We start from the raw sequence: 12,670 nt of genomic DNA, 5'->3' as shown, positions 1-12,670 counted from the left end.
TTTACAACTACATAGGAGCACAAAAATCCTTTATTTACAAATTAAAAATGGTCAACAACAGAAGACGTGTCCATCCAAATTATTTAGAAACAATAATTGTTCAAAATGTTCATATAAACATTAAATTAAAAACACATGTATAATGCACTTATATACATATTTTCCTGCAATTTYCCCCTTATGTTGAGTCACCAACAAGCTTTTCAATGCTTTATTGTACATTTTTCCATTGTGTTATGCTAATTTTCATGTATTTTTTTTACTTTTTATAATGCCTAAATTGGAAGACTCGTAGGTTAAACTTCTCCCTGACTTTTCAAATTGAAACCATTCTGACTGCAGTTTAGATACTATCTACTGAGAAGTACTTTACACAATCCCAAAAACTAAACTGGAGCTACTTTTTCAAGCAAAACTGCATTTATCCTAGATACTCATTAAAAAAGCTCAAATAAATAAASAAAAGCATCACATGTGATCATGATACATGATTTTTTTTGTTTCAAATATTCCCGCTTATTATAACATCATAGTAAACAACTTTTTCACAACACAGTTTCCTAACTGCACAACTGTAAAGTGATAAATTGAACTCCAGGACTCCTGGCTGCAGAGCTGATGATCAGAGCAGAATCCTCGCTGATTTGTTCATTTGCATCCTATTAACTCCTCCTCAGCGGAGCAGTAGAGTGAAAATTAATTGAGGTATAATAGGGCACTCACTGAACCTCATCAACCATAATCACTCATTACAATTAACTTCCTTCACAGAATCCCACCAGAGAATAAGCTGTCAAACATGAAGCTGCTGAAGCTGAATCAGGTCGGTGACAGCTTTAGCGCCTGTTTTGTGTAAACACTGATCTTAATAATCTTCAAGCTTTTTGTGCCCAAAGGTTACTTTGTCTTTTTTTTTGTTACATTCCATGTTTCTAATGCTTTTTCTTTTCCAAAATCAACAGCCTAATGATGTCAAATGGGTTAAAGCTGTTGTAACAAAGCAACACAAATCAAAACATTAAGGTACAAATGTTTCCTCTGATTGGTTTTTCATTTCATAATTAATATTTTATTTTGAAGATAAATGTCATTAAAGTGCTGCAGTTGGCACATTTTGTCCTGCGTGTTTTACTTGTTTCCCTGCTCCAACACACCTGGTTCAGTGATTGAATTACCTTTTCACCTTCCGCAGAAGCCTGTTAATCACCCATTTATTCAAATCAGGTGTGTTGGAGCAAAGAAACCTGCAGGCATTTCTGCATTGTAAGGCCCGACTCGGCCCGCCCCAGCTGTAGTTAGCTTGGCCTGATTACACCTGGACCCGGGTTGTGTTTATCCCCATCTCTATGAACTCGTTTCTACTCGATTCACTTCGAGTTGGTTCTGCTGTGTGTGTGTATTACCACGCAGTGTGTCCCTCACTCTGTGGATGTGATTATGGGCGGACCGTCCACAGCGGGTTCAGCTGTTGTATTAAAAATAAAACAAAATTAAATTAAATTAAATTAAATTAAATTAAATTAAATTTTAAAAAAGCTGTTGTGGTCTTACCGTTCTGACTTTACTTTTTATTTATTTATTTTTGGTTGCGGTGCTGTTCATAAGTGCTTGTGTAATCATGGGCGGCCAGTTTGTTGGAAACCTCCCAGTTATCTGCTCAGCTTCGTCTCCTTCACCTCTCTCCAGGAAGTGTTTTACAAGTTCTGATTTCCTCAAGATCGCCAAAAAGGTTAAATGGTTCTATCACTGCTTTCACCATGTTGTTGTATCGCTCTGCGYGCTCGTATTCCAAAACAAAAGCGTCTCTCTCCAGGAGGATCTTTGCACAAGTAACGCCTTTCCTCTGTCAGTCAATCCCAGAGCTAATCCACGGGCAGAATTCTGCTGACATCAAAACTGTAATGGCGGATTCACACCGAACGCGTTTTGAGCTGCAGGAGCAGCCAGGTTACATGCAAAGTCTATGGTGGACGCACCTCTAGGGGTCGTGCGTCACATCACGTCAGTTTTGCGCGACGCGCAAGGAACGCTGAAGATGCGGCAGAGCATTTTCTGTGCATGCGGTGCTGACGCCCGAGTTCAAAAATCTGAACTTTTCGCCGCTCGACAACCAATCAGAGAGACTCATTTGTCCACGTGACAGTTTCCTGAATGTTGCCCACTAAACCGAAACAGACRGACAGGAGATCTTTAGCTGAAATTGACCGTGTACAGTTGGATTTTCTGTCAGGATATATCAGTACCGATGTGGGTCAGCTGCTCGGGACAAAAAAATAAAAGTCCGTCAGCTTGCAGCTTATGGAGTGGCGAAACTAACCGAACAAATCGCCTCTAAACCATCTGGTGAATTAATTATCTGCTGTGCGCAACGTTCGCTTGCTCTTTAGTAAATAAATCAAAGCCATTTCTTTTATTTTAGCTTTATTTCATCCGCCGAGGACAGACTGGAAAAAAACCAAGACGCTCCTTCCTCTTCAGACGCTCATCTAGTTTGTGTCCCGGTCTGAACATGGTGCGTCCAGCTGGCGGCGTTGGGCGCTTTTTTGCTGCTCAAAATGCGTTCRGTGTGAACGTAGCATTAGTGTGCTGTACTCACTTCTAACCGCTTAGAACCACCGGCGAGGAGGTTCTGAAACAGCACGGCTGTGCGTGCTTGGAACCTAATGGAGACATATTGGGCTGAGACTGAGCCGAGTTGAAACACGTACAAGCAGGTCCGTGGGGATGGGGCTTTAGTCTTGAGCAAAGTGATGTGGGCAGGATCATAATGTTAAATACGCGGAAGTCTTATTTTGTTTTAAATGCAACAACAATGGACAATGCCAAATTTGAAGCTAAAGTACCAAAGTTTGTACCAGACCATCGAGCAATATGACACTTAAGATGAGAGGGCAGGACTGCAGAGAACGGTAAATGGACTGAACTTAGAGCGCTTTATCAAGTCCCCCTGGACCCCAAAGTGTTTTAAACTTACAGACATTCACCCATGCACACTGACAGAGGTGGGCCTGCCATGCAGCGGTGCCACCGCACCCTCTGACCACCATCAGTGGGCAAGGTGGGTGAAGTGTCTTGCCCACRRACTCAACAACTAAACCAGCAACCTTCCGGTTGCAGGACAAGTCCCCTAACCACTCCGACACAGCCGCCGCACACGGTAAGCTAATGGTAGCTAATACTAGCTTTTTGTTTGCTAGCTGGCTACATTTGCTGTGTAGTTAAACCCATGTGAAATAAACGTTACAGTTGTTGCATACGATTCACGTAAAATGACTCATCTGTGTGATGTAACCCCTCTATCAATGAATCAACGAGCAGCAGCGGGTGTCAAATTGAGCCAGATTGCTYGGCCCGCATAGAACCACAGGTCTTGGGGTTCCAGAAATGGGGTGAAACTGGGCTAATGGAAACATGCTGAACCTGGGTTTGAAGTCAGGCCGGCCTGGACTGACCTGGGCGAGGCTTTGCAGTGCAAAATAAATAGCCTTACAACATGCATGATAGTGGCCCTTGAGGACCAGGACTGCACATTCCTGGTCTACAGGCTTTGATCTGAGAAGGCACAAGTCAGTTGAGTGTATTGAAATGTGATAATATAGTGGCGAACTTATGGCCTACATGGAGTATGACTCTTTTTTTATTCACATTTCTATTTTTCTCCTTTAAAAAAAGGTCAGAAAACAGGAGACATAATTTTTTTGTTCTGGAAATTTGGGACTTCACAGCTTTTCTTCCACAAGAGCTTTTATAGCTCAGATATCTGCCTGGACTTCATCATCAAAATGACACAAACATATGTGTGTGCATGTGTGTGTGTGAGTGTGTGTGTGTGAGTGAGAGCTAGAGAGCATGTGTGGGTGTGAGTAAAATGATAGCCCACATGTTGACACACAAGCAAGAGGAGGCAGTTTAGTTCTCAAGGCTTGATGTGGATGAGGGAGTCAGGGGAAGGGAGCAGTGGGGGCACAAAGCCTGTTTGTGTTTCAAACAGGCATTCTGATCTCAGGAATGTACCTTTAGGCCACAGCCGTGAGCTTCCAGCTGCAAACAATGCACTCAATGTCAGTTACGGCTGGATAACGCAGACGCTGCCGGCGCTGTTCCGAGCTCCCAACTCGTTGAAAATGATGGATGCAGGGAACTCAATACCTCAGAGGTTCCTCTCTGTGTTTCCTGCAGAGAACAGAAACACTTTGAGTTGTGACAAACGTCCATCTTCACTGTTTCATGTGCTTTAGCTACCATCTCATAAAAAAGATAATCTTTGATCCATTTTTTAACAGTGGCATAAATAACCCAACAATTTTGTTTACGAGTCTTTAACGATTTGAAATTTTTAATAATTAAAGTGAATGCCAATATTTTCCAAATCATGCAAGTTTATCTTCCAGATGTGAGCTTTTTTGCTGCTTTTAATGAAATGTACAGCAGGTTGTGTTGTGAAGATCTTTTCATGTAATGAGAAAACTGAATCCCAGCAGAGAGCAGGTCAGTGCCAGTGGGCCTCCTCACTTCTGTCGGGAAAAGGAAATATCCAAACACAGGAATGATTTAGCAGGAATTATCCATTCAAATTGCTTCCTCTTTGGGATCTCAGAGACACGATAATGGTCAGTGATAAGTTATTTGGAACCCAACCAAATAAGATTAAGAATTCATTTCCTTCCTCATGTCTGCCTATTAATTTGCCCCTATTTTATCCATCCTCTTCCGGGGATTTGTGCTGATGTTTTCGCTTTGGAACGGCAGAGTGACGCACAAGTGATTAAAACCTTAATACTTGGCAGCAAACGGTAGCTTTAAATACACAAGCTGTTTTTTCTCCTGAAAGGTGCAAAAGCCAGGAAACCTTTGAAAGCGCCAATAATGAACATGGTTGGAGTAGCCTCAGGACTGAACAGCAAGAACAAATTACCTCATTATACTACAAAGACACAGATGTAAAACAAAAAAGTTATCTTTCTAATAAATAAATAAATCAACTGTAGATTTTGTGAAAATCTGCAGCAGTTGGATTCAAACTAAATCCTGCAGTGCTTGTTATTCTTCAGAAGAAGTAGGCAGGTTCTGCCTTCAAAATTCTGCTAAACGGGCCAAATGTGAAATGAAGTGTTATGGAAGGGGGTGCTGGAGGTGGTGGGGGGATCCTTTAATCAGTGAGATTAGAGTCATCCATCATGTCAAATGGGCAGGAATCCACCTGACCCTTTTTATCACGGCCCACTGCACTCTTATTCAGAAACAGCATTTGAAGAAACAAACAGTTCTCATGCAGAAAAGAAATTATTTCATTTAATTTCTGTGGAATATTACAAATCAAATGATATTTTTTGACAAAGTTTAACCTTCATCTGAGAAGTAAGGAAGTGTTAAGGCAAATACTGTATGTGCTTGAGGAGCTCGACCAAACTCTTAAAGTTGCCAAGATCCTACATTTATAGCAGGTAAAGAAATAATGAAGCGAGCATTACTATAAAAGAGTTATTTGATTAGTTTCAAGTTAAGAATCTTGCTGACAATCACAATAATTTAAATAAAAGAGTAAAAGCCTGCATCTTCAGTAGGTCTCAGTTTGAAAACTATTTCTTAAGTTAAAAAAAGAAAACTGTTTCAGATTAGCTGTTTGAAATTACTGCTTATATGGATCTAACAAAAGCTTATCAGACTAGACTGAATCGAAAATTAACTGAATTATTTTAACACTACACTCAAACAGATGTGTTGGATTTACTTAAAAAGTTATGTCAACAATTTCCACTCAGCTGGGTTGATTAAGTGTAAAGCAACTTTCACATTTTCTCTAAAATAAATGTGAAAGTTGCGTTACACTTACCCAACTCAGTTGAGTGGAAAATGTTGACATTAGCTGTTGTTTAAATCCAACAATCTGTTTTTTGAGTGTAGTCTGAGAGGCAAATTTGTTGCTTGATTTGTGGATCTATGATATCTGTATGAAAACACACTCTGTTGACCTTTTACTTGTATTTTTACAGCATCACAAGCAAACAACATCCTTTACATGAATATATTAGCATGAAAATATTGAACATGTAACATCTCCAGACTGAGCTTATCATAGACTTGAATAAGAACACTAGACTGAGCCCCACCCATCCCATCTACAGCTCACAGACACCATAGCAGCTAATAGATAAACAGCAAGCTGAACCGGATCTGTTTCACAAATTATCTGTATTTTTTTCAATAAATTAATAACTATGTTAATTTAATTCAACAATCATGTAAAACAGCAGATTTATACCAGAAAATATATATAATTTATAAGTAACAATGATCTAAACCAGACCTGAAGTCAGCCTGTAACTTAGACTTTAGTTAGTTGAAAAATGATGACTTCAGCTAGTAATAAATTATATTTATTATTTCTTCTTACTGTCATGAAAAATAATATTTATATTTACCAGTTAACTTGTCTCTATTAGCTAACCACCTTCTCAACAGGTCAGGTTCCTCTAACAGAAATCTTAAAATACTCACATTTATAATAATATTTTACACTGTGTCGGTCTAAATATTAATCACAGAACAAATCAGTTTATGATATTTAATAGTTTGTGTTTTATTGTAGCATGATTCAGCAGAGCTACACTCTATACACTCCACAAGCTAATAGCTGCTAACCAGTTTAATTAAGAACAGTGATTACATTGACTTTATAAGATAATTTTAATTTTAAAATGTTATATTATTAGCTTCAGTTCTGCTCAGATCACATTGAGATAAATGAGATCAAATCTGCTGACTTGTGTTGTGAAATGAGACGTTTTCCTGCTTCTCTTCTGTTAATAAATCCATAACACAAACAGCTTTTCTGACAACTGTAAAATATTACTAATAATTGGGTTAACATTATTATTAGTTTTAATGATTTCTACATCATCAGTAAATTTTTTTCTGCTCTGTTGCCACCATGTACAGTAATGGTAAATCCAGACTCTTGACCATTTTGCATTAGCGTTAGCTTCACCAACCGATCACATGGTCACGTGGTTTCTGAGCACTGAAGTTGTTCTATGTAACCTCCTTGGAGTTTATGTATTACCCAGGCAGAARAAAAAGTAGTTTCCACCAACCGTGACTTAGACAAGATTTCAATAGTTTAGTTACTTTCTACTGTGTTCCTGGTAATGATACTGTATATATTACTTGAAATGACTGAAGAATCAAAGTATCCATATTTTGATTTTAGTATCAATTTTAGAGCAYAAGTTCTGGTATTGGTGGTATTGATATTTTATTGATCTGCATACATAACAAGCACTGGGTAAAAGTTCCTGTCAAGTATGGAAAGACTGAACTCTTCCTAAAAGTTGATTTTTAACTGGTTCTTTTCTTGGAAAACATGAACTGTACAAGAGGAGAAAATGGAGCATTAGTCCAGGCCTCCCTTGCAAAAGATATGTGATCTTAATAGGATTTGTCTGGTTAAATAAAGGTTAATACATAAAATTTAGATATAGATTGAAATTTTGGCTCAAATTATTCAAACTTRTTCTGTTACTGAATGTTGTTGAAAACTTGTTTACCCTAAAAGACCTGTTTGAATGTCCACACTGCCTCCACACATTGCATATCACATACTGTAAGCAGCTGTTGCAACATATGCTGCTCAGCCATGGGTCTGTATAAGTGGCTGTTTATCCAGGCCTGACAGCCTTTCATATCTCTGCAGACAAACACCAGCACATATGGGTCTACCAGTAAAGCCCCAACCTTCGACACAGAAACACGACTTTAATCTCCTCGACGTAAAGTGCGTCAAGAAAGAATGTAGCAATAAAAAAAATAAAACACAACAAAGCAAAAGTACACAATCGTTTTAACCACAAGCGCTGAACGGTACTGATCTGCCACTCAGCTTCCTTGTAGAAAGTGATGGATGCATGTGACGCACGTGTTGTACAAAACTTGCACAGTTTATTGTTCAAAGTCAAAATGAAAAACAGACTTTTTGACTGGCGTGACTCATTACGGCTAAACTACAAGAGAAAATGTTGGGGACACTGAAGAGCAAGAAAAACCAAATGTTTGAAACGTTTTTATTCACAGCTGACAGTTTTGGTGAACTATTCAAACTGTAAAAAACATGAGAAACTTTCTAATCAAAATTACTTTTAATTTTAAAAAGGAACAGAAAAAAATGCCCAAGACCACAAATTTTCAGACTAAAGCATGCWGAGGTGTTGAAATAATCCTCAGGGACCTTTTATCCTGCACGTTTTAGAGGTTTCTTTGCCCCAACACACCTGATTTAAATTAATGGGTGATTAACAGGCTTCTGTAGAACTTGAAGAGGTAATTCAACCATGAATCAGGTGTGTTAGAGCAGAAAAAYCAAGTAAAACATGCATRATAGTGGCCCTCGAGGACCAGGATTGGACACCCTTTGTCTACAGTAAAGACAACGATGTCTTCGTCTGTGTTCATGTAGTCTCTCATGAACCATTGGTCAGATTTTAACAAAATCTTCAGAAATTATTAGTTTAGATACATCTAAAGCTGATTAACTTTTGGTGTCAGCTGAGTCCAAGATGGCTACCACAGCTGAGCTTAAAGGGATCCCTGATTAGTTGTAACATTAGACTTTATTTGATAAACATATATTTAACTGTAAAATAAAGACTAAAAATACTGTAGGCCATTTAGTTTTGTAAATTTTAAAAAATATATTTTAACATGGATGGGGCCATTTTATTTACACGCAAAGCATTCTGGGTAAATGATGACGTGGATAGGTCATTGGTGCGAKGCTGCTAGCGAGCTATATCCACCCTGAAGGTTAATCTTGGACAATATCTGATGATCGACTCTTTTAAATGAAACCAGAGAGCGTTGACAGAGAGGAGAAGGTAGAAATGACTCAGCCTGGAACTGAAAATATGGATGGAGGACAACAGAGCTGCTTCATGGAAGAAGAACCTCAGCTTAGCCTGTTAGCTTTTGCGTTAGTGCCAATGCTATATTGCCGTATTAGCTCGGCGCTAGTGTGACAAACTAACAAGCTAAACTGAGGTCCTCCATCCATATTTTCAGTTGCAGTCCGAGTCATTTTTGCGTTCCCCTCTCTGTCATGTGGATGGAGGTCCTCAGTGACGAGAGGAGAATGTGTAGCGCTGAGCTAATACATATATGGTGATAGCATCGGGGCTAATGCTAAAGCTAACAGGCTAAGCTGAGGTTCTTCTTCCCTGAAGCAGCTCTGTTGTCCTCCATCTATATTTTCAGTTACAGGCTGAGTCATTTCTACCTTCTCCTCTCTGTCAACGCTCTCTGGTTTCATTTAAAAGAGTCGATCATCAGATATTGCCCAAGATTAACCTTCAGCGTGGATATATCTCGCTAGCAGCCTCGTACCGATGACCTACCCACTTCATCATTTACCCAGAATGCTTTGTGTGTAAATAAAATGGCCCCATCCGTGTAATATATTTTTAAACTTTTAGTTTAAAAAAGACAAATCTAAACAGCCTACAGCATTTTTAGTCTTCATTTTACAGTTAAAATAAATGATTATCAAATAAATTCTAATGTTACAACCGATCATGGATCCCTTTAAAAAAAAACACAAAAATAGCTGTAACTGTCGATTTTACAGCTCCAATTTGATGTGGTAGCTGAGACGTCTCCAACACATTTTGAGGGCTATAAATTTCACAGATCTTTGTTCTAAATTTATAACATTAGACGCTGRATGGAACTATATGGAAAACATTTCAGTGAACACCTTCAACAAGTCGCACAGACTTTGTGTAAACAGCAGAGGGTAAGCAAACTACAGAACATRTAACCAACCTCAGCCTCTTGTTGAGCTTTCAGACTCTCCTACCACAACCTACTGCTGTGTTTGGGCAGCCTTTCAAAACTCGGGGACCAATTGAAGAGACCAGAGACAGAAAAAACACACACGACCAAGAAATACAGCCTTCACCAGAGCTTTCCCAGCCCTGCCTCTAGCTTCAGTCTGCTATAGAGACGTCAAATAGTGCGGGAGGGAATATGAAACCCTAGCATGTTCCCCATTTGGCACGTTCCTCAGGCTCCGATGTAGTTATGAGGCCACTTCATAGGAGTGTAAACTGTGTATTTAAAAAGCCGTCATTGTGGGACTAACATTGGCCCAGGCGTAGGTTGTTAGAATAACTGAATGACACAATGGTTTCTTTTCTAAATAAACAGATGTGTGCAGGCTGTTAAAACCTTCATTCCCCCCTCCTCTTCCTCTCTCCTCCCCTCCTCCAAGCCATCTGTAAGTAGCCTCACACACACACTTTCTCTCCCCTTCTTTCACTCTCGTTGCTGAATTCGGTCTCACTCCTCCCTCGGTCCACATGTCTAAGAAAGGCGAAGGACCGGTTTTCCCTCTGCAGCTGTTCGGCACAGACGGGCCTCTATTCCCGCTTCTGCAGTGAACTGATACCAGTTCTCTGCTCAAATGATTAATTGCATGTTATACTTAACTCCTGCACGACTGCCCCCCACCCCACCACCCCTCTAAGATCCTTCATCCCCCTCCCCACCCCCCTTGCTCTTCCTCGTCCCACGCCGCACATGGAGGAAATGAGCTCACCACAATCCAGCTGGCACTGGACGACWATCAGAAGAGGTTCTCTAAGAAAGATTACTGTGATGTTTCAAAACAACTGAGTCTGGACCAAAAAAAACTAATGTTCTGAAGGGAACTAACTTCACACAGATCATATTACAATTAACAGTTGGATAAAACAGGAACCCAAATTAAATGTATCATTTAAAATCTAGAGTTAAGGTTAGGAGGAATGCTAAGAAATGGAATCCAGACTTTCATTAAGCTTACGAAAAATAAGAAATATCTTAATTTTTGGTGTTATGGACTTTTACGATTTTTTTCTAGTTTGTAAAAAACATTATTAGCTTAAAATGTACTGAAAAACATGCAAACATTAAGACACCAATGAAACGTGACCTTTTTAAACGGTCAGAACTGTGCAATAATTTCTTGTCATTTTCCCTATGAAGTTGTGCAGGAGCACATTCCCATTTGGTTCTGCTGTGCTGATAAAAAAAAGTGCGGCTGTCTGGTGACCAAATACAAAACATGTGTCTCACATAACAGAGATAGTTCAATCCTCTGAACCTGGACTGTCGATAACAGAGATGTGACCAGGCTTAGAGGAAACAGATGGTACATTTTTTATTTTAAGAATTAGTTTTTACAAAAATTTTGACTTGTAATAACAAATGTGTTTACATTTGAGGAAAAACGTCTCTTAAACAGATTTTTTAAATCAATATATAGATGTATATACAGAATATAAAAAAAGTACAAACCCAAAAATCAATAATATTTTWTGTAATAGTTCAGCTTTTCAAATATAAACAATTGGTAATTTTTCCTTCTGATTTCAAAGTTTGTTGAACGGGTTACAATACTTGGCATGAAGTATAAGTTTGTATTTTAGTTCAACTATTTTAAGGTTTTTAGAGCAGGATTTGTGTTTCTTTTTTTAACGAGGACATAAACTCCACGAACTGTWATAGCCTTGGAAAACAGATGGTTTAATCTTAAGGCTAACTGTCCACTCACATGTGCGTCATCACCCGGGATTTCCAGAGTTTCTCATTAAACCACTTCAGAAAGACAAGTTCAACACAAAGGCTGCGCAATCGAAAATATCTCAGCCAAGTGGAGTCTCGACCATCATGACTTTTACTTTTGTTTAACATTTTTATCCACCACGGCCTCGCTCGTAAACTGTCCTTTTATTTTTCTTCCTCTTCCGAGTGGGAATCCTGATGCGCAAATGTTAAACAAGAAACACCTTTTTCCTGATGTTTTGTCACAACATATCCTGTCAGTGTCGGCTTACAGCCGATAACAGCCAGGCAATAACTCTGCTGGGGCCCCAGATGGCTTTGGACAGATTCATCACAACTAACACCCCAGGTCAGGCTCAGGTAATCCATCAGCGTTTTTCCTGCGCTCAGTTCAGACGGAGGTTACATCTCCACTGACACACTTTATGACTCTGTAAACGTGCAGCCCCGCGCTCTTGTGGTGCTCCGAAATGAAGGGGGATAAGCAAAGTCCAAAGGGGAAATTCAAACAGACGTAAGTCTGCACAGACTGCGGAAGAGTTTATGAGGAGACAGAATTAAAAGCRAACAGCAGACAGTGGGATATTTCTTCTTATTCTGTCACGGCTTCTGTTTAGTCACAGGAGGGGGAAAGCTGCGGCGTGTGATGTGCTCTTTGACTTCAATGGCAGGAGAAACTGATGAATGTAAACCAGTCAATGGCTTCATCACTCACCTCTGGATGATTCCTAACATGGTAGCGTGGGGAAACATATGATCTGAGGATGAGGCCCTGCTTTTCTGGGTGCTGGTTCCTCACAGCAGCTCTTAAAGGGCCAATATTACGTGAATATTGTGTGTTTCTAAGGCATACATTTAAATACTATACCATAATAAAGTATCTATATCAACTCTAGCTGTTATTAAAATGTTGTTTTTATGTTTAAATAGAAAATAAACATATCTTCTCATCACTTCCTCTTCTAAACACCTTGAAATTGGCCTCTGTCTCTTTAAGAACCACCTTCGCTTCTGTCACGCCCATTTCGGGGTGGGGGGGCTGCCATGATGCAGTTTACTTGGCATCTGAAAATAC

At 39.4% G+C, this 12,670-nt stretch overlaps 1 long non-coding RNA gene across 1 annotated transcript in view; it reads right to left on the bottom strand.

Moving 5' to 3' along the window:
• Window positions 1–12,670, bottom strand: part of LOC106519881 (uncharacterized) — a 34,094-nt gene that overhangs the window by 7,818 nt on the left and 13,606 nt on the right. The window contains exon 2 of the long non-coding RNA XR_001310487.1: window positions 4,015–4,173. This is a non-coding gene — a long non-coding RNA (uncharacterized LOC106519881). The remainder of the gene's footprint in view (window positions 1–4,014; window positions 4,174–12,670) is intronic.

This window comes from Austrofundulus limnaeus, unplaced genomic scaffold (assembly GCF_001266775.1).
Source record: "Austrofundulus limnaeus strain Quisiro unplaced genomic scaffold, Austrofundulus_limnaeus-1.0 Scaffold84, whole genome shotgun sequence".
NCBI lineage: Eukaryota > Metazoa > Chordata > Actinopteri > Cyprinodontiformes > Rivulidae > Austrofundulus > Austrofundulus limnaeus.
Note: the sequence above shows the minus strand (reverse complement) of the source record. Positions and strands in the feature narration are given on the sequence as shown.